Source organism: Lactuca saligna, chromosome 9, assembly GCF_052625555.1.
Source record: "Lactuca saligna cultivar CGN05327 chromosome 9, ASM5262555v1, whole genome shotgun sequence".
In the NCBI taxonomy this organism is placed as follows: Eukaryota; Viridiplantae; Streptophyta; class Magnoliopsida; order Asterales; family Asteraceae; genus Lactuca; species Lactuca saligna.
Window position 1 is genome coordinate 82,128,879 of NC_136425.1, and position 22,417 is coordinate 82,151,295.

The 22,417-nt window shown below is 36.2% G+C and overlaps 1 pseudogene; it reads right to left on the reverse strand.

Moving 5' to 3' along the window:
* Positions 1 to 1,368: 1,368 nt before the first annotated feature.
* Positions 1,369 to 11,899, reverse strand: LOC145016530 (DNA-directed RNA polymerases IV and V subunit 2-like; annotated as a pseudogene).
* Between the last annotated feature and the right edge of the window lie 10,518 nt (positions 11,900 to 22,417).

Here is a 22,417-nt window from a genome sequence, read left to right on the forward strand (position 1 = left end):
TTATAATTAATAACATATTTAAGTTAGAAAGTATATTACATGGAAATATGAAAAGTTAGGAGTTTCAAATTGATGTGGTGAAAGGAAAAATGTTTACTTTATAAGTATAGTATGATTCCATAATATATGTATCAATAGTTTATAACCTATGGAACCATGTTACAAAATTAATTAAATTTTTATAGTAAAAATTCAAAATTATTAATTAATTATTTTAAATAAGTTATTAATTAAGAGATTTTTTTAGTTACATAAAATTATAATCATTGATTTAAATAAATACGTGAAGTTATCACCTTATAATTTACATTAATTTTATTTTAATTTTTATTCTAATGTTAATTTAATTTAATATAATTAGAATGGAAAATTTGAAATTTAAAATTTAAAATGGAGAATCAGTTAGTTGATAAGTAGCATGTTTTTAATTAAAAGGCCTAATAGGATGATAATTATCAAAAAGGGAATAAATCTAGGGGTGTGAGTCAAGCTACTTGGGATCAAATCGTTAAAAGCTCGAATCGAGATCGAAGTAAACGAGTCCAAGCCGAGCCCAAGCCTAAATATGACGCTCGTTTATTAAACGAGCTTTAGCCAACCTTCAACCAGTGAGTTCACGAGCCTAAACGAACCTATAGTATTATTATTATTATTATTATTATTATTATTATTATTATTATTATTATTATAAAAAATATTTGAAGAATTAGGGACGTAGGGTATTACTGTATTAGTAAACGAGTTTTTTAACGAGCTTGAAGTGAACCTATGCTTATTTGGCTCATCATACAAACAAATGCCGATCTCAAGCCCGATCCGAGCCTATATAATTCTTTACGAGCTCAAGCCCTTCATAATTTAAACGAGCTCGAGCTGAACTTGACCAAGCTCGGGCTCGATTCTTTTACACCCCTAAATAAACCTATTCCTTTTATTAGAATATGGATTATATCTTACTCATATTTTAACAAGATACTCAAAATAGCAAACATACTTTCCAAACTCATTTTTTTAATCCAAATTCCAAATACATAATTACACTAACGAAACAAACCTTTCCTAGTAAAATCATCGAAAGAAACCTTTCCTAATTTAATGTAAGGAAACTTTCCAAAAACTTAATTTATGCAACTACAATAACCATATAGCAGATGAAATAATTAGGACCGATTGTTAAAACTTAAACGTGCATCACTTCACACAAACTTGTTTGAGAAAACACCAATGTCATTGATTTGTATGTTACACATAAGCTTGTTTCGTCACTACACAAAAATGACATTGGTATGTACGTTACACATAACCTTGTTCGATCAAAAAGATACCAATTAGACCATGCTCACCAAACAAAGAGCAATGTACAACCACCAAAACACCATTTACCTAAACAAGTCATTCCTTTCATTCCTACTTCAACAATTCACATATCATCTACCAAACCTAAACAGACTCCCAAATTCCATCAGCATAACTCGGTATCAAACTTAAGTGAAATCCCCATACTAAAAAGCTCCTGTGTCAATAACTTAGCACCATAAGGCACACTCACCTTAATCACATCTTCAACCGAGTCACATACCCGACAATATGGGCCCCGGATCTTGTGTCCACCTGCAACAGCCCTCTGAATCACACCCGCCATTCTTTTGCATTTTGTACAGACATGCATTTCAGAGCAGTCACTGAGTGTGAAAAGGCGCTCGTGTAAGTTAGCAGAGGCTCCATGGGCTATCAAGCAGTCCCTTTCCATTTCTCCAAATTTTATTCCACCAAACCGTTTCCTGTCAGCCACCGGTTGCCTCGTCAGCGGGTGCACCGGGCCCGTGTTTCTAAACTTCACTTTATCCTCCGACATGTGAACCAGCCTCTGGTAGAACGTGGGGCCCATGAACACCAGCGATTTTACCATTTCGCCCGTCCTCCCGTCATAAAGTCTCTCATTTCCCCATCGAGAAAATCCAGCCCTGTAATAAACAAGTAAATGAAAATACTTTGATATAATCATAAAGAAAAAGGAGTAGTTTAGTTTACCAATTAATTACCTGTGAAGCTGATCTGTTATGGCATGAATGGAGAGAGAAGAAAAAGGTGTAGCGTATCTCTGTGAACCTCCCAACGCGATACCTTTCCCCAAAGCAGATTCCAGCATCTGCCCTGGAGTCTGTCTGGATGGGAATGCATGTGGATTGATCACAATATCTGGAACTATTCCTTGTACGCTGAAAGGAAAGTTTTCCTGAGACTCCAAATACCCTAAAACCCCCTTCTGCCCATGCATACTCGAGAACTTGTCACCAAGGCATGGGGCCCGCACTTGTCTCAAAGAAACCACTGCAAAATTCTTCCCTTCATCATTAGCAGACAACACAACCTTCTGAACCATTCCTCTTTCGGTATGTTTCAATTTCACACTATGATCAGTCCCTGCTTCTGTAAATTTCCCAATCACAATATCACCACTCTGTAAATTTGCACCGATAAAAGGAAAGCCATCCTCATCCAAACTATCCACCCTTCCGATCTTACTTTGAATCTTCCCAAAATTCACAGCCTCATCTGACTTAACCTTCTTCTTTGAAACTTCAGTGTTATCAACCTCAGCTTTATAGCTTCTAATATGCTCTGACCGAAACATCCCCCGGTCAAGCGAGCTCCTGTTCATCACCAACGAGTCCTCTTGATTATACCCGAGGTGGACATTGACCGCTACAATAGCACACTGCCCGTTGAAAAACTCGGGTCTAGCAATCATACCCTTTCGGGTTTGACCAGATTGTTGACCTTGACCTTGACCTTTTTCAAGGCAATCAGAAAGAATGGTTTTGAAAAGAGGTCTTTGAGGGTAGAAGAGTTGGTGTGAAAGAGTGTCGACTCTGATGTCTGGATTTGTTGATGAGTATCCAACAGCTTGCTGACTGTGTTTTTGGGATTGGAATAGGACTCTTTTTGCGTGATCATGGTTTGCAAAAGGAATGATGCCACAGCTTAGGCTCATCATGAATGACATGTCGAGTTCACAATGTGTGTATTTTTCAGGGTCGTGTTCTTCATTTTTGAGGAAGAGGTATTGGATGTCCCATGCTGTGCAGCAATCTTCTTCCTCTTCGGGTCCGATTAGTTCGACAACTCCGTTGTCTAAAAGATCTTGAAATGAGTACTTTCCACCTTTTAGGAGTTTGATTTTGTGCAAGATTTGAACGACTATAAGGGGACGTAAAATGCGTCCAGCGTCACAAAATATGCGCACTTCTTTGTGCTTTGTATCTCTTTTTATTTCGACCTAAATGAAACGATTCAAAAGATTTTAAAAAGTTGAAAAAAAAACTTGCCTATATTGAAGTATTCAAATATAAATGTCAAAAAAATATAAGGGTTCATTTATTACATGAGATTGGATACAAACTTTTTAAGACTACTTTTGAGAAGAGCATTCAAGTTTTTTGCACAGGCAAGAAATCCAAAGTTCATGACGTGTTAGCATCAATCTCAATCTCGGTTGATATATGTCAAATATAGCACAACCAATTTAGTCATTTCAATATAGTCGTTACAACATGTTTTGCCATGTCATACCATTACTGTTATTGGATGATGTCATTACAATATGTTATCATGTTATTACTTATTATAACACAATTTATCATTCATCTCCAATGGTCAATCTATGCCATGATTCAAAATTATTGTCATTATCATCTTTCCACTAACATTGACCTCTATTTAATGGTTAACCTCTTCCAATATTTTTTTTTCTATATAAATTTAATCAATGTATCCCCTTCCATGTAAAATGTCCTATAAAATCCCCTTCATTTATATAGTTATTTATTAAACACGCATCATATTTAAATACAAAATATGTCACAACAGCATGCAATAGTATAAATAAAACTATGTCAAGTACTTATTTGATATACAAAACATATGAAAAAACTATTTTGTTATAGTCATAAAAATATTTAAAAGAAAACATTAAAAGGATACTATAATCATCGTAAAATTTATATTTCAAAAATGAAATATCATTTGAATATTTAACCAAACTAATTAATTAGTAAGGAAGTAACAAAAATTTAAGACTAAAATATAATTAAGGGGATAAATAAAATATGATAAAATAAGTAGGGTTTAAGCATACAAAACCTATAAGTATATATTGAAAGTTATCTTGTCCAATGGAGTGCTAATAAGTAGTAATTAGCTATTAAAAAAAAAAACTCCGATAAGAGATACTAACATATTCTTTCTTGATAATAAAAAAATGTTATGCATAAAAAATGGGCCTATGATACTGACCTGATGAGGTACTTCCTTCTTACGACGTTTACGCCTAAACTCAGCCACAAAAGAAGCAGAATTTTCGCAAAATCTAACCCAATCTCCATCAACAAAAACTTTATCCATTCCAGATAACGAAGTTGAGCTATCATCCACTAACTTCTCCATTCCACATGCCATCATTAAATCAGTAATCTTTTCCCTAACAGTTGTCGACACAAGAGCAGTACCCGCCAAATTTTTTATCAACCCACAATTTTCCCCATCAGGGGTTGAAAGATAACAAATCTTTCCCCAATGAGAAGGGTGTCTACATCAATCAAACAAAAGATTATCACTCAATCAATCAATAACTATGAAAGAAAAAGTATTATAATTTATAATTACTTACAGGTATCTCGCATCTCCAGCTTTCACAGCATACAAAACCTGCTGACATGTCCTTCTCATATCCGAAATCATTTGCAAAGGATTTGCTCTTCTAAGCGTAGCAACAACTCCAAAAGTTCTTTCATGTTTTTATACGGGTGGGACCAAGAACCCGATGAAAAAGCCCGCATAAGCCCATTTGTAATAATTGAAGCATCCAAATAATGTTCAATAGCATGTAAATGTCGATTAGGATATAAATCCCTTTGCATGTATTTCACCAATCGCTTTTCTGCATGTTTAAGATGAATTCTTAACTCTCTTTCAAGTAACTCGCTTGCAAGTTCCAATCTTTTGTTCCTAAAATCATCTTTGTTATCAGCTTTTCTTTTACCAGAATACCCCTCTAACAAACACTTCACCATGTATCCAAGGTATCGAGCTTTTTGTTTGAACCCAATGATATTAGGAAACAAGTACTTCTCAAAGCACTCTTTAACAGACTCTTTAGGTGGAAATTTGCTCTTTTCAAAAAGGTTTTCAATATAATTTAATGAGTTATGTCCTTTACGAAATTCATCACACTTCTGATCAGCTTCATGAATGGATGCCATTAGAATATTGACGATTCTGCCATCATTAATGTCGGCATCAATCAAGTTAACCACTTCTTTATCTGAAGATACCCCAAGGGCAAAAAAGAGAATCCATATTGGCATATCTTTTAAACTCAAGATATAAACATTTATCCCTTGTGCTCCTCCTTTGGTATCTTCATATTCATTAGTATCCGCCAGTTTCACATAAACCCTTTTCCTCTTGTGGGGTGAGCGATACATCACACACCAATTTGGAAAACTTGCCAACCAGATTCTGTTTAATCCAATTTGTTCTTGTGCAATAAAGGTCTACAATAACACATTGTATTTGTATTTGTATCATACAAAAAGACATTAGTTAAAGGGATTATATATAAACTTTTAATACAATGCATAAACTAAGTACCTATTAAAATTAAGTGCAAAGTACATAAATGCACGTGTAGTTTATGGATTGTCAAAACTCATATTCGTATAAAAGTAAATAATGCCCTCCTCGAGCTAACAAAATTAAGTCATTAATTTATTGTGTTCAAAACACAACAAAAAGCACTATTTATAATGTGGGATTTTGTGATAACTAATGGTACCCATAAATATATCTCTTCTCGTGAATTACTATAATATATGCAAGATATGCACCTTTAAGACAGCTATTAATTCAATTAGTAACAAAGTGAATGATTTTGCAGATTATTAACCAAACACAAGATAGAGTCAATAACAACTCATTAATCCATCATGTGTCAATAGAAATGAACTAGGAGAAAGTATATATATATATATATATATATATATATATATATATATATATATATATATATATATATATATGTCACCTTCTCAGCTCCCTTGATTATGAAATAGCCTCCTTGGTCATAATCACAGTCATCTTTCTCAACTCCACTCATCCAACACGTATCAGAATTGATCATCACCGGAATCCTCCCAATATACACTTCACGCTCCTCGGTTTCAAGTATCTTCTTGTCTACATACGCCTCCTTACCGGTTTTGAACTTGTCACTTCTTACAAGCTCTTGGGTATACACCTAAAAATGTGATAAGTGTACAATAATTAACCAAATATTCACACATCAAATCCACAAGGACAAGCATATATAACGAATCAGATAATTAATCACGCATAACTAGCTAGGTAGGAAGAAGCCGAACACTCAAAAGCTAGTGTGGTGTGGTGTCACGTTAGGTATCATATTTATTACATCTAACGTGAGCTGAACTTGCATTCTGGATGAGTATGTCATATTCTAAAGACGAGCATGTTTCGGTAAGTACACGACGGATTCATCACTGTAAGCGTAACTATAGTAACCAAATATCTTGGTGTATATAGTTTTTAGGATTTTTGACAGGCTTGCAAATCAAGCTTTTATGTCCTGTAATTAAGGGTGTATTTTTGCCTTTTTTTGTGTGTTTTTCCTTTTTTACCTTTGTAGAACTTCTGTATATAAAGTGGTCTGTATAATCCAAAGGAGACACAGTTGGGGTTTTCTTCACTTTGCCTTTCATCTCTTTCACATGCATTCATGTTCCTTTTCTTTCATTCTGTATAAAGTCTTTCATGGTATCAGAGCTTTATCATGGAATCTGAATCAACCATGACTAACGATTCTGGTTCATCACCAATGAATAATTCTCATTCTCTTCCTGTTTTCTACAACCCTAATGCCATCATGGCTCACACCCATCTAACCAAAGAAAACTATGTAAACTGGAGTACCCTCTTCAAAACCCTTCTACGAGCCCACAAACTATTGTTTGTTATCAACACAAACCCGCCCCCCAAAACCCTAGCTGATGGCAAAGAAAACCCAGATCATGACACATGGAAGAATGCAACAGACCTTATCTGCTGCTGGATAAAAGGCACTGTTACCCCTGCTATTCAACCATACCTGAACTCCTGTGACAGTGCTCCTACAACGTGGAATGTTCTGGCTAAGAGGTTTGGCTCCACATCGGCCATCCAAATTGAAAACCTACAAGACCGCCTTCATAACCTCAAGAAACCAACAGACCTTTCTGTTTCTGACTATCTTCTTCAAGCCAAAACTATATCTGATTCCCTTATTGCTACAGGAAAACCTCTTGAAGACTACGAACTTATTCAACGAATTCTTGGTGGTCTTGGTGCTGAGTTCAAAGAATTTCTCACCTCCACTTCTTCATCACAAGTTCGGCAGTCACTCAATCTCGATGACCTGACAGAGTTGCTTCTTAAGGAAGAAATGCTACAGAAAAAATTTGCAATCCCAATTGAACAGGCCACAACCTTAACTGCAACTAAAATCTCTTCTTGTCAACCTCAATCATCATCATCATCTCGACCCAATAACAACGGGAATGGAAGTCGAGGGAGTCGTGGTCGTGGTAAATCTAATTTTGGTAGAGTCGGAAATCAGGGGAGAGGTAATTGGGGCGGTCAACAGTGGAACAACAGTTACAGTCAAAATAGTCGAAATAATAGAGGTGGACGTGGTGGTCGTCGCACAAGAGGTTCGTTTAGAGGAGGAAATCCTCATGGCAGGGGAATTCTAGCAACTCCTTTTAACCTTGGTCACTTTCCTGATCAAAATGCTCCATGCCAATTGTGTTATCAGTATGGACATGATGCTAGAGTTTGTGCACAACGTAACAATGCTGCATACTTCTCACAATCTGAACCATATGTTTTAGACTCGGGTGCTATGAACCACATGACACCAGATCCCTCCAACTTCTCTGAGTATTCACCATTTACAGGTAAAAATTCAGTGACTTTTGGTAATGGTACAAGCTTGCCTATCTCTTACATTGGTAAATCTTCTTTTCTTCATGAAAATCGGTATTTTAAGATGAACAATGTTTTGTTTATTCCTAAGTTGCACAAACCTCTGTTATCCATTCGTCAATTCTCTAAGGATAATAATTGTTTTTTTGAACTTGACTGGTGTGGTTTTCGTGTTAAGGACATTCGGACGCGGCAGATCCTTCTTTCTGGTCATAGCTCTGGAGGTCTTTATCAGCTATCATTCAATCCAAATACTTCTCATAGTCCAGTTGCCCTCTTAGGCGAACGGTCAACTCCCAACACTTGGCATGATCGCTTAGGACATCCTTCTTTTAATGTCTTTAAAGTTCTTTGCAGCAAGTTTAAATTACCAATAAATGGCAAACTTTCAGAAACACATAGTTGTCATGTATGCCCTATGGGAAAATCTTCTAAATTAGCATTTGTTCCTAGGAATTTTAATGCTCTTCATCCTCTTGACATGCTTCATCTTGATGTTTGGGGTCCTACCCCGGTTCAGTCTATGAATGGTCATCGTTTTTATCTATCTATAATTGATGATTTCTCTCGTTATGTGTGGCTTTTTCCATTATTTCACAAATCTGATGTTGCTAATGTTTTTGCCATTTTCAAAACTCAAATTGAAAATCAATTATCTCGAAAAATATGTGCGGTTCATTCTGTTAAGACTGTACAAACTGATGGTGGTGGTGAGTTCACTAGTCGTCAGTTTAAAGCTTTTCTTTCTAAATGGGGAATTAAACATCAACTCACTTGTCCCTACACACCTCAGCAAAACGGTGTTGTAGAGCGAAAACACAGACACATAGTTCAAATGGGTTTGTGTCTTATGACAAAATCAAACACTCCATTTAAGTTTTGGCTTGAAGCATTTAACACTACTGTCTATCTCATCAACAGATTGCCCATGCGCCAACTTAATTATCTTTCTCCTTACCAAAAGCTCCTCTTACGTGATCCTGATTATCGTTTTCTTAAAGTTTTTGGGTGTTCTTGTTTCCCTTATATTCAACCGTATAACTCCCACAAGCTTATGCCAAAATCAACTCACTGTATTTTTCTTGGATATGATAATACTCGCAAAGGTTATAGATGTTTGGATTTAAAGAATGGTCGAGTTTATATCTCTAGACATGTTGTATTTGATGAATTGGATTTTCCCTTGAAAAATAAAAGTGCAGGTTCTTCACTCGGGCAAACACCACCACCGCAGACCAACCATTTTGTTGAAAACATTCATCACCATGTCTCAAACTCGCAAGCAAAATCACAGCCCGGAATTGCAATAACTCAACCTACTGGGCAGCCACCTCACACGCCAAGCCCAATATCAGTCTCAAATCCTGTAACGCCTAGTGGGCCCAGCAAAGCGCGAGTTAATAATCAACATACATTTGTTGAACCGACAACTCAATTAAACTTCACCCCAGACAAGTCTTCTTCACCACCAATTACAGAATTCACTCTTGTGGTTTCTTCTTCACCACCCGCCACCCCTCCTTGTTCAGGTCCTACAAATCTAGCCCCTGAAAGTCCAGATATTTTAAATCCAGTCCTCAAGGTCAGATCTGTTGCTGAGATTTACCAACAAACTTCACCACACTCCTTGCCTCATGGTCTGATAGCCACTCAATCAGATGACATGTTTTATGAACCACAGACGTTTAAACAAGCATCCAAATTTCATCACTGGCAACAGGCAATGCAGGAAGAAATTACTGCTCTACACAAAAACAAGACTTGGCGCCTCGTTCCATCTCAGCAAGGTATGAATGTTGTGGGATGTAGATGGATTTTTAAGGTCAAACGCAAAGCTGATGGGTCCTTAGAGCGCCACAAGGCTAGATTAGTGGCACAAGGGTTCACCCAACAGGAGGGACTTGATTATGCCGAAACATTCAGCCCGGTGGTTAAACCATCAACGATCCGTACTGTTCTTTCTTTAGCTCACGCTCAGCATTAGGATATCAAAAAAACTGGATGTTAGAAATGCATTTCTCAATGGCATTCTACATGAAGATGTGTATATGAAGCAACCCCCAGGTTTCATCTCTAAATCCTTTCCAGATCATGTGTGCAAATTGGATCGTGCACTTTATGGTCTCAAACAAAATCCAAGGGCATGGTTTCAACGGCTTCACGATTTTCTCTTACTCCAAGGTTTTTTTAACAGACAATCTGACTCATCTCTTTTCATCAGACACACTACAGAGTCTACTACAGTTATTCTAATTTATGTCGATGACATAATTATCACAGGATCCTCTCCCTCTGTTGTTTCATCAGTTATTGATGTGATATGTGACACATTTGATAGCCGACGCCTTGGTGATTTGTATTACTTCTTAGGCATTGAGGCAACTTGTAGTTCTCATACTTTGCAGCTAAAACAGACTAGATACGCTCTAGATCTTTTGGAGAGGTTTAACATGACTAGCTGCAAGCCAGCAACTACCCCTACTGCTCTTAATTCCCGGTTGTCATTATATGAGGGTGATCTTCTTTCTGATGCTACAGAGTATCGTAGTATGGTTGGTGGCCTACAATACCTTACACTTACTAGGCCAGACATTACTTTTTCAGTTAATCAAGTATGTCAATTCATGCACCAACCTCGCACCTCTCATCTTGAGGCTGCTAAACGCATCCTAAGGTTCATTAAAGGCACACTACAAGAGGGTTTGACCTTTTACCTGTCATCTACATTCCACATTCGAGCTTACTCTGATTCTGATTGGGTAGGAGACCCGAATGATCGTCGGTCTACCACAGGTACTTGTATCTATATTGGTCCAAATCTTGTATCTTGGACTGCAAAGAAACAATCTACAGTTTCAAGATCAAGCAGCGAAGCTGAATACCGTGCTCTTGCAATTACTACAGCAGAGCTTAGATGGTTTTCATACCTCTTTCGTGAACTAAATATTTTTCTTCATCCTCCCTCTCTATTTTGTGATAATTTATCGGCCTTACATATGGCACGAAATCCTGTTTTTCATGCCCGTACCCGTCACATTGAGATCGACTACCATTTCATAAGAGAGCTGGTCACTCGTGGATTTTTAAAGTTACATTATATTTCAACAGAGGACCAGTTAGCCGACCTGTTCACAAAAGGACTCTCTAAAGTCAGGTTTAATGCCTTATCTGTCAAGTTACGCCTTCCTTACGGACGTCTTACTTGAGGGGGGGGGGGGTGTAAGCGTAACTATAGTAACCAAATATCTTGGTGTATATAGTTTTTAGGATTTTTGACAGGCTTGCAAATCAAGCTTTTATGTCCTGTAATTAAGGGTGTATTTTTGCCTTTTTTTTTGTGTGTTTTTCCTTTTTTACCTTTGTAGAACTTCTGTATATAAAGTGGTCTGTATAATCCAAAGGAGACACAGTTGGGGTTTTCTTCACTTTGCCTTTCATCTCTTTCACACGCATTCATGTTCCTTTTCTTTCATTCTGTATAAAGTCTTTCAATCACCACCCTCGGCAGCAATATACCGTGGTCGCTCAAGAGTCACCTTCCCGAACTTTATTGAAGCATATCTCCATTCATTGTCACGCTTTTTTGAGGGATCAAAACCAGGCTCAACTATGATCTCACCGATGGAATCAAAAACATTTTGAATCCCAACGTTGGTGAAATCATTGTATGAGTTGATCTGGTGACTTATAAGACCATAATGTTTGAAAAAGAGGTCGATGCCCTTCTACAGAAGTTCTTTAAGAATGACTCATCAAAATCTTTAACTGATGATGCATCATCCATCATATCATCATCGTCGTCGTCGTCTATGTCGACATGCACTGGCTTCTCTTTGAAGCTAGGTCCTCCCTCTTCCATGTTATCTGAAACTCTCGAATATAGTACTAGATCTGATTAATAAATAATCAAATACCCACAAACATGCAAATAGCTAAAATCCCATGTTTATCAAACCCAATCTCAAGCAAAACGATCGAGTATATGATAAAATGCAACTAGGGAGGGCAAAGAAAATAAAGTGGATCGAACACAAGTAACGTTTTAAACCCCTTGACGATTATTAAGCTTCATTTTTTTTTACCAAACCAAACAATCAATTGGCATCTTGCCGATTAAACTCTCTTTCATGGCATTTCAAAAGTTCAGTAAATTGTTCTATCATCCGATCCGACTAAACGTAACAAATATTGAAAAAGAACACGCAGCTGTACATGAAATTTTCAGAGAGATACATACAAATAACTGAATATGAGTTGGAGCTTGATGGTTTTTACGCCTTCCGTCAAATTCGAAGGTTTTTAGAAGGCCCGAAAATCAAAACGCAGTACCACTGTTAGAATTATGAGTGTTTAAGATAAGATTTTAGAGGGATTTCTTCTGCAGTTAGTCTATCAAGGGTGAGGCAGTAGCTGAAAAGCTAGAACTACTAGAACAATCAATGATTCGGTGCAAAATATCTTATAGATTTACCAAAATGTCCCTAATGTATTCCATGCATCTTTGTCGCTCTACCTTTTACTATTTTTGAACATCAAGTTTTCTCTTTTTTTAGTAAACATCGATCAAAACTAATAAATAAAATCAAATATTTTTTATTTTTTTTCTTTTATTTATTAGATTAATACAAATGTTAAAATTAAGAGTCAAGATTAATGAGCGGAAGCCCCGCACTATTGATGCGGGTTTAAATGGGTTTCAACCAAATATTTATGGAATGATAACAATGAACACTTAGATTTTAGATTTTCATAACATCGATGCACATATTAGATTTGATACAAAATAAAACTTTAAACATTTTTGAAATCTAGAGGAAACCTAAATGATTCTTACGTTATGTTGGTGATTTTGTATCATCAATGTGTATTTAAGTATAATGGATTGACTTGTTGACCCAAAATCATTTTTGATGAATATTAAGTAAGTAAGGAAAGTGCGAAGTGCACAATTGTTTAAGTTCATTCAATATTTAAAGTAGAATGTTATTTAGAGGGGTCCAAGGGGCGGCAACCCCTGGCGGGGTCCAAGGGATAGGGCCCCGGCTGGGTTATATTGGTATATTAAAAATGCATCAGAAATCTGAATTTTTTGAAATAAACTCGGTTTTTTACTTTGTTTTGACCTTATATAAATAACCCGAATTAGTGATAGGTTTCAGACATTAAACTGTTTTTTGTGACAGTTTTCAGACATACAACTGTTTGGTGATAGTTTTCTGATCGAAATGTTACTTAACTAATTTTTGGTCTTCATTTGATGGTACACACGAAATTCATAACAACCAGGTTATCTGTTCTTACTCTCATTTATGAGTCTTATCCGATTAAAGGTTAGAAGTATCACCAAAATACTTTAATCATAAAGTGTATACACAATTCTCAGAATTTCTAAGCCTATTATTATCCCAAATTCTAACACATTATGAAAAAGATGCATGGAAAGCAATATAACTCCAATTGTACCATAAATATGTCGAAAATGCCCCTTTCATTCCTATAACATGAATATCATGATTCCACCATGTTGATTAGAAATATGCATATCACGATATAGCCATTGAAAAGCATGAATACATTATTATTATAAACAAAAGGGAGGTGCAAAAACATAACTTTGCAAGTTGTTCAGCTATATGATGGTTCACTTCCACACAACTATAATTTCTACTTTTATATTCCTCTAAGAAAAAAATAGTTTTTAAATTTCAAACATTTAAAGAGATACCCAATAAAAATAAGATTCTTAAACATGTATGCACCTATTAGATTAATAACAACATTTGCCTTGGCCTTGACCGGCTTAATAAATTCTTCACCTCTTGGGTTATATTTCATGGGAACAATCGGTGTGAGTTAAAAAGAGTAAGCAATGACAGTTTCCTTGTATTGATAATTATGGGTATGTGGCAAATGTGTAAAAGAAAGAACCTTTAGACGAAAAGTGCAACATTACAAACTATAATTTGGTGCATTTCGGTTAGTTACCTTCAATGTTGCAATCAAGAGCAACACAACAAAGCTTCTTCAGGCCATTAAATATTTAATACATTATTATGGATTATGGAATCAACCATTCCATTCCATTCCAATTTCTATCAGATTATGGAATGAACCACTCAATTCCATTTGAAAGCAATATCTATCAGCAACACTATATAAATCACACTTCTTTTAGATTCAATCCTATATTTTTAAGTTAAACACCAAAATATCCTCATAATATGTTTACTAAAGTATACACAAACTATTAAAAAAGTATTATAAGCAGAAATTTAAAGTTTCTTAATTTTTATTATGGGATTTCATCGCATTTCTAGCCAACTAAAAGCACAACAAATTCCCTTCCTCACAAGAAATTTCTGCAAACCAAATAAAGATGGAATACATTTGAAATTTCAAATTTGTATTATTTACTTTTAGGAGAGAGAGAGAGAGAGAGAGAGAGTCTATCTTTAAGAAACCAAGCATAATAAAAGACCTTGTTGCATACGAAGCAGGAGGGGTATTTTTGTCTAGTATATATAATCAGTTTTGAATACTGTTTGCATAAAGTACGAAGGGGAACCTAGTTATATAATGTGAAAATGTCATTAAACAAATCACCAAAAGATCACTTACCATGTCCAGAGTATTTCTTTAACAGATCTTTATATACAGAGCAAAAAAGTCCATTAAGGGGAGACATTAATTTTTTTTTATAAAATTTTGTTTATTTTGTTTCATTAGGATAGAACTGTAAGAATGTTATGATGGAATTTATAGGTTACAAAATGTAACATCCATAAAAATCATGTCAAATTTAAACTTCTTAAATAATTTCAAAACCAATAATTATTACAAAACTTGTTTTCAAAATAGTATAGTGTCAGAGTATCCTATAATCAAATCATAAAACATAAGGAGGTGTACGATCACGCATTCGCCTTCTCGAGATCATCAGAGGTACCTTAAATAAAATCAACAACTGTAAGCCTAAAGCTTAGTGAGTTCCCCCAATATACCAACGACATACAAACATATCAATAACATATACGCAAACAACATGCATAATGAGCCTTCAGCCTGACTGGACCGCCTCACAGCGCCTCACAACGCCTTCAGCCTATCTGGACCGCTCCCGAGCCTTCGGCATGTCTGGACCGCCTCACCGGGGTAACAGCCTATCCGGATTGCTCGTCAGGACTTCGACCTGACTGGACCTCCTCGCAGGGCCTTCAGTCTATCCAAACCGCCCTGGGTATGTTGGCTTTCAGCACAAAGTAGGACTGTCTCAATCCAACCCCCAATCAAATAATCATGTGCACATAAATGTCATATGCTAGCATATATAACAGTCAAAATGATCTAACATATCACTAATCATAGCAATATCGTATAACCAAGATACATACCTAACCGGTCACTAACATATCATCATCCTATATACCATGATACCGACCTAACCAATCACTAACCATACCACCATCCTAACTACCAGGATCTAAATCAATAAACATATCATGCAAATAATCCGGATACAAATTCATAAAGGGCTAGCATTGGTGCCTTCGATCCTGTTATTATAGTGAGGAAATCTCACCTCACAAATATCGAATTGTAGTGCTAAGATGAAACTCTTGAATCACAGCCATGAACTCTACCATCTATATTCATCGTATAACCACTTCCATAAATCCCCAATTTACTAAAATACCCTTAGAAGTCAAATTGGTCAACCATTGGTCAAAGTCAAAGTAAATGGTCAAGGTTAACAGTCCATGTTGACCCAATTCGTCGAGTGTAGTTCACTGACTCGTCGAGTCCTTCCATAACTCGAGAAACCGTGAAAACCCTAGTTGACTCACTGAGTTTCCAGACAACTCATCGAGTCCATGCATGTCCAAAAGTCAGGAAAACCCTATATGACTTGTCGAGTCCTCTCACTGACTCGCCGAGTTCATGCAGAAACCAACAACGGCCAATTTTCACAAGACTCGTCGAGCTGACTATGCAACTCGTTGAGTATGTTCAGTCCATTTCCCATTTAGATGTTTTAAGCTACCCAAAGTTCCAAATTTTAGATCTAGCTTCCTGAGGAACAAAGTCCACGCAAAGTTGTAAACTTTACATACATGCAAGGTTTTAAAGGTTTAAAACACCAAAAACAAGTTTAGAATGAGGTTTAGGGCATGGTGAGAGGTCAATATAAGGTAAAGCTGATAACTTTATGAATTTGGGACCTAGAGGAGTCCAGATCTGAAGTTACAACTTCAGATCATGGCCAATACCCGAAATGGTTCACATATATACTAAAAATGGCCCTAAACTTAAGCATGGAGAGATCTAGCTAGAGAGAAGTCAAGGTAACGAATTGTTACCTTCTAGATTATGCCAAGATGAAGTAGATGTTAGATCTAAAAGCTTGTCCTTGTTCCAATCTCCTTAAACTTAAATTCCTCCCCATAAATTCACCTTCCAAGGTTCTTAACAAACAAAATGGAGTAAGATTGTGATTAGGGTTTTCTGAGCTCAAGGGGAAGGATAAGGGAGGTTGGTGGAGGCTAATGACCCTTTAAATAGGGTACAAAAGTCTGGAAATTAGTGTTTCATTTTCCAGCTCTGACTCATCGAGTCAGGGTCCTCTAACTCGTCGAGTACATCCAATAATCCACGAGGGCTAACCCGCCTCTACACGATGAGTTAGGGCAACTAACTCATCGAGTAAGTCCATAAACATGTATGTAAGGCCATAAAACTTATACCTAGGAGTCGAGCTGTTACACAAAAATCATATTTTGGTGAACAAAACCGAAACACTAAGTTTGCATGAAACCTCAAAGATCTATGTTTTCACTATTGAATGCAATAACCAATTTAACATCAAGAACCCTATAAGAGCTTTAGTATTTTCAAAAATCATAAAAGGGTTTAGAAAAACATACATCTTGATTATAGTAGTACATAATCAAACAAAATCCTTCTTGTAGTCACTTGGAAGCTAGCACCAAAAGCTCGTGCCTCAGATGGTTCACACCCAACCCTAGCAACAAGGAGGCTTAAAGAGAAAGGAGAGAGAAATAGAGAGAGAGAGAGAGAGAGAAAAAGAGATAAAGAGTAGAAATTTTGACTTTTTCTTGGGATAATGAGATGACCAAAATTATGAACCCCATCGAGGGTTTATATAGGTGAATAAGGGAACTAGGATAAGGCAAGTTTCCTTAGATAAGCTTTATCCACTTTCCTTGCTCCCTAAGGCATCCAAGGCTCCCTTAATGCCCAAGGAAACCCTAGAACCCATCAAGAATTCATCCCCCCTATTAGGGAGGTTTTAGAATTGGTCAATGTTCAACTTTTGAACCTTGTCATCTTTAGTCCTTCCATTTTAATTATTCAAATTAATCCCAAAATTAATTACAATTAATTTCTAATTAGTTTATAATTAAATAATAATATTTCTAATTAATATATTATTCTTATAATATATAGATAAATTATTTATTTTTATGTTTAATTAATTTATTAATCACATAATAAATTAATAAATCAATCAATCAATCTCTCTCTCTCTCTCTCTAAAAGTTACCATATTCAGTTACTAGGTTTAAGAGCAACTCAAAGGACTTTGTTAATAATTCAAGTATATACTAATTTAGTTATTGGCTTAGACACCTAATCCATTAGTCTCCACTTTGATAAGTCTATAATTACAATTACAAGTATAACTTCGAAATTAGACAGCAAATAGTGCTTTTATAGCAACCGCTGAACTCTGAAGTAAACATATATTTGGTCCTAAGATAAGTGATCCAATATACATCCGTTATACCAGATATCATACATACATGATACATGGATAAGAATCAATCTCATTGTCCAAGTTTTGTTTCCCGATTTCCTGATTCATGATGACGACCTAAGACTTCAAACTGAACACATCAATCGAGTCCCGACCGAGCCCAACACTATAAATCAACACCAAATCACTAAGTGACCTAAAGATATCGTTTTTCCCGTTAGGACAAAATGAACGAATAAACTTTGACTTATATGCTTGTATCATTTACTCACCAAATCTTACATGATACTGCATTTTATAACATCGTGTTACTGATGTGTTTTCGTTATACCAATGCACAACCGGCTTGTAAATTACAACTTATATATCTGTGTTTTAAGAATATAAGCTATTATCGTATCAGAATTACTCGTGATATAATCCATGAAGTAATTCTCTAAGCGTGGGTTTATCTAATACTTAAATCTCCATTTCTAAGTACTCATGAATGTTATAGAAATACACTTGCTATGTCTAACTTCCTTAGACAATCTACAATCCAATTCATGACAATCTTAATTCACTTCTCACTTCCTAAAGTATGAGCGACTGTGGAATTTCAATAATTAAATAATTCGAAAAGTAAAACATGCAAAACAAAACACAATAATAACTAACTAAAAAAGGTAGTAAACAAAATCATAAATAATTTCTATCATTTAATCACCAAAAGTCAATTACATTTATTTTCTTACAAGTTTCAAACTACTTATATAACTACTAAAACTAATATCATATCTCAAACCAATGCTCCTAGCATGTTGATTATGCTTGACCATACTCAAAGCCTTCGTCAAAGGATCTGCAAGATTCTCTTTTGATGATACCCTCTTCACAATGAGGTGAGCTTCTTCTACTCTATGTATGATGTAATGATACTTTTTGTCGATATGTTTTGATTTACCATAGTCTCTCAGTTCTTTACTCAAAGCAACCACAACTTCATTATCGCAAAAAATTTCCATTGGCTCCTAAATGGTTGGAACTACTCCAAGATCTCCGATAAAGTTTTCCAACCAAGTTACTTCCTTTGATGCTTCACTTGCTACTATGTACTCTGATTTACAAGTAGAATAAGCCACCATATCTTTCTTGGGACTTTTCCAAGTAACTACTCCACTATTTAATGTGAACATCCAATCAGATTGAGAATGAAAGTTGTCTCTATCTGTATGAAAGATGACTTCACTATACCCTTTTACTCTCAATGTATCACTGCCTCCAAAGCATAGAATCATATCTTTTGTCCTTCGCAGATACTTGAGAATGTTTTGTACTGCTATCCAATGAACTCTGGCCGTATTTCCATGATAGCAATTAACCATGCTTAAAGCAAAGGACACATCAGGGCGAGTACATATCATAGCATACATGATTGATCCTACAGCCGGAACATAGGGGAATCGACTCATATCATCTATCTCTCCATTCTTAATAGGGCGTTCAATCTTACTTAATTTGGCATTACTCTGAATAGGTAACCCTCCTTTTTTGTAATTTTCCATACTAATCCGTTTTAATACTTTGTCCAAGTAAGTACTTTGACTCAGTTAGTATTTTATTTTATAACACCTAATTTCATATTTGCTCTGTTTCCTTGGGTTGCAGCCCAGTCATTAGTTGTCATAAGGCTTAGGGTTTCGAGAAAGGGAGGATGTAGCCCAATTCGGATGTAGTTGCCATGGTATAAGTTATCCAAGTATTCACGTGTGTGTTCAGAGCCAAGGATATGATTATAATTGGCCATCTTGGTATTTTATAGATTTTGGGTTTTGTTCGGGAGGTTTTAAGGTCGGTTGTATTGTTAGGGGCGTAAGGCTTCTCGCCACCTTTTTGTGGATATAAGGTTCATTGGAAACATACCTAGCACAAGGGAGTTATAGTATTTTGAAGTTATTGGCAGTTTTGGTCCCGAATGGAAATATTTGGCAAGGAAAAAGCCATGCATTTAAACATAAGCCATATCAATCACATAAGTAACATAAGCCATGCATATAAACATATAAGGATTCCCTAGAAACCCTCCAGGGTCTTACTCTGGGTGCCATAGGAACCCCCACATGGTCTTAGCCCAATACCTTGGGAACCCCACGAGGTCTTGACTAGAGATACCATGGAAACCCTCCAAGGTCTTATACCTTAGTGTCTCGGTAACCCCCCAAGGTCTTTAATTAGGATGCCTTGGAAACCCTCCAAGGTCTTACACCCAAGTGCCTCGGGACCCCCCTTGAGGTCTTTCATTCAAGTATCACAAAGCAATTAGCATACCATATATCATATAAAAATAGTATAACACATATCACTACATCACTAGTGTACCACATATCACAAATGTGCCGACCTTGGTGCCTTCGGCCCATTGGTATGGTGAGGAGACTCACCTTAGTCTGTTGAATCTAAAATTTGCTCGCCTAACAGTCTGAAACCACCGCGCTGAACAATGATACCATTAAACTTAAATTAGGGTTAAAACAATCTTATTGTAGAACCCAATTACCTAAGTCCAGGTCCTTTCTTAATGGACCAAAAGTCTCCCTTTGCTAATAGGCCCAAAATCCATGTCCAAAACTATGAATGGGCCATATGACCCAATAAGGCCCAACCAAACAACCATGGCCCAAAACAAGTTGATCGAACCACCAACCCAAAATATGACAATACCCAAAACTGAATAAGGACCAAAGGGCTTACAAGCCTATACGAAGCCTAAAACCCACTGAGGTGCGTACGCCCAACATACCACTCCAGTACGCTCAACGTACTACTGTCTTAATCAGTACGCGTTGCGTACATGTTGCTACGTGTAGCGTACTAGTCTGGCATGCAAAAATGGCCATAAAGTGCTTAATACTTGGGACTTCAACGTCAAACATTAGATACGAGTCCATTAAGACGTCCTAAGGCATAAAGTTGGCATCTTTATCCATCTGCATGTTCCATATGCTGCCAACAACTCATTATGACCTTTCTGCATGTTCCATATGCTGCCAACAACCCATTATGACCTTTCTAAGAGTCTTAATCCATCCATGAGGTCAAAACACCCATCAAGACTCCATTTTTATGGTATGAATGAGTCAAGGGACCTCAAATCTATTCTTCCTAAGCTCTGGAGTTGCTTAAACTCTCAAGAGATAACCTATGAACACAAACAGGGTCTATATAGGAAACCTTAGCTCTAGAAATGACAATGATGGACAAGGAAGAAGCTTTTTACCTCCTCAAGCTTCCTATGCTGCTCTAAATGTAAGATCCAGAAGCCCTTTCTCGTTCAAGATTGTTTTATCCTCTTCCTTTTAGCTAACACACCAAGAATATGGTATTAAAGTGCTTACAAGCTCAAGAACACACACTCTAATGATTATAGGGTTTCAGGGACGTTTGAAGGTGAAGGAGGATAGTTAGGGTGAAGCTCAAATGAGATAAGGATGCTTATATAGGTCTTAAGTTTGGAAATTAGGATTTAAACATCCATCACGTACTCCCTGCGTACCCTTTGGTATGCATTGTGTACTACTAGATTAGGTGTCTAAGCCCATAACTATAATTGGTATGTACTTGAACCGAGAGTAGCATGGCCCTTTTGGGTTGCCTTCACCAGTGCAATTTGATAGGTTGGACTTTTGAGAATAAGATTATTTATGATTTGTTAATTTATTACAAGTATAATATATTAATATTATTAAAGTAGTATTGATCAAGAATTAAGTTGAAATTAATTTAATGATCAAAAGAGACTAATTAAATATACGGGGATTGATATGGTAAATCAATGATTCTTATAGTGTCGGCCAATGATCCATAGTTAATTAGGATGAGCTAAACCAACATGTATAGTCCATGTAGGTTTAACCCATGGAGCCTAAGTAATATGAAGGGTCATAGTGCATTAGGGTTTGCATGGATGTAACCCTAGCAATTGTTACACTATAAAAGGAACTCCCTAGAGCTAATATTTGTTGCCACATACATTCTTGTTGAGTGTAAATCGATTTTGTGCTAATAAACTTATTCTCTCAAGCCTCCTTTTGCACTTGGTGTTTGTGACACATTAGAGACATCACATTTGAGGTGCTAAAGCTTTTGAAGGCCAAGAACTACAAGTCCTACTAAGAGGTAAGTTATCTAACTAGTTATGTTATTCAATTGTCAAATTTTATGCTAGTTAGGATGTATGCTTTGGAAAATCAAAATTTCATTTATAATTAGAGAAAACATAGATCCATAACATCTAGGGTTGCATGTGCACCATAAGGTTGTTAGTGTGCTCAAAACCCTTCAATGGTATTAGAGCATAGGATTGTTTTCTATTATACTTGATGCTTATTAATTTTCCAAGTTGAAATTTTTGATTTTATGGCCTCTGACTGATGAACCCTCCAAGTCCACTGGTTGACTTGACGAGTCCACTCAGTAAAATGGTCAACTAGACGAGTAAGTTCATGCACTTGTCGATTTGATGGCTCTAGTTGTAGATTTTCGATTTTTTTTGGCCAGAATTGGATTAGGATCATTACCACAAACTGGTTTTTGATACATAAAAACTATTTTTTGATATGGTAG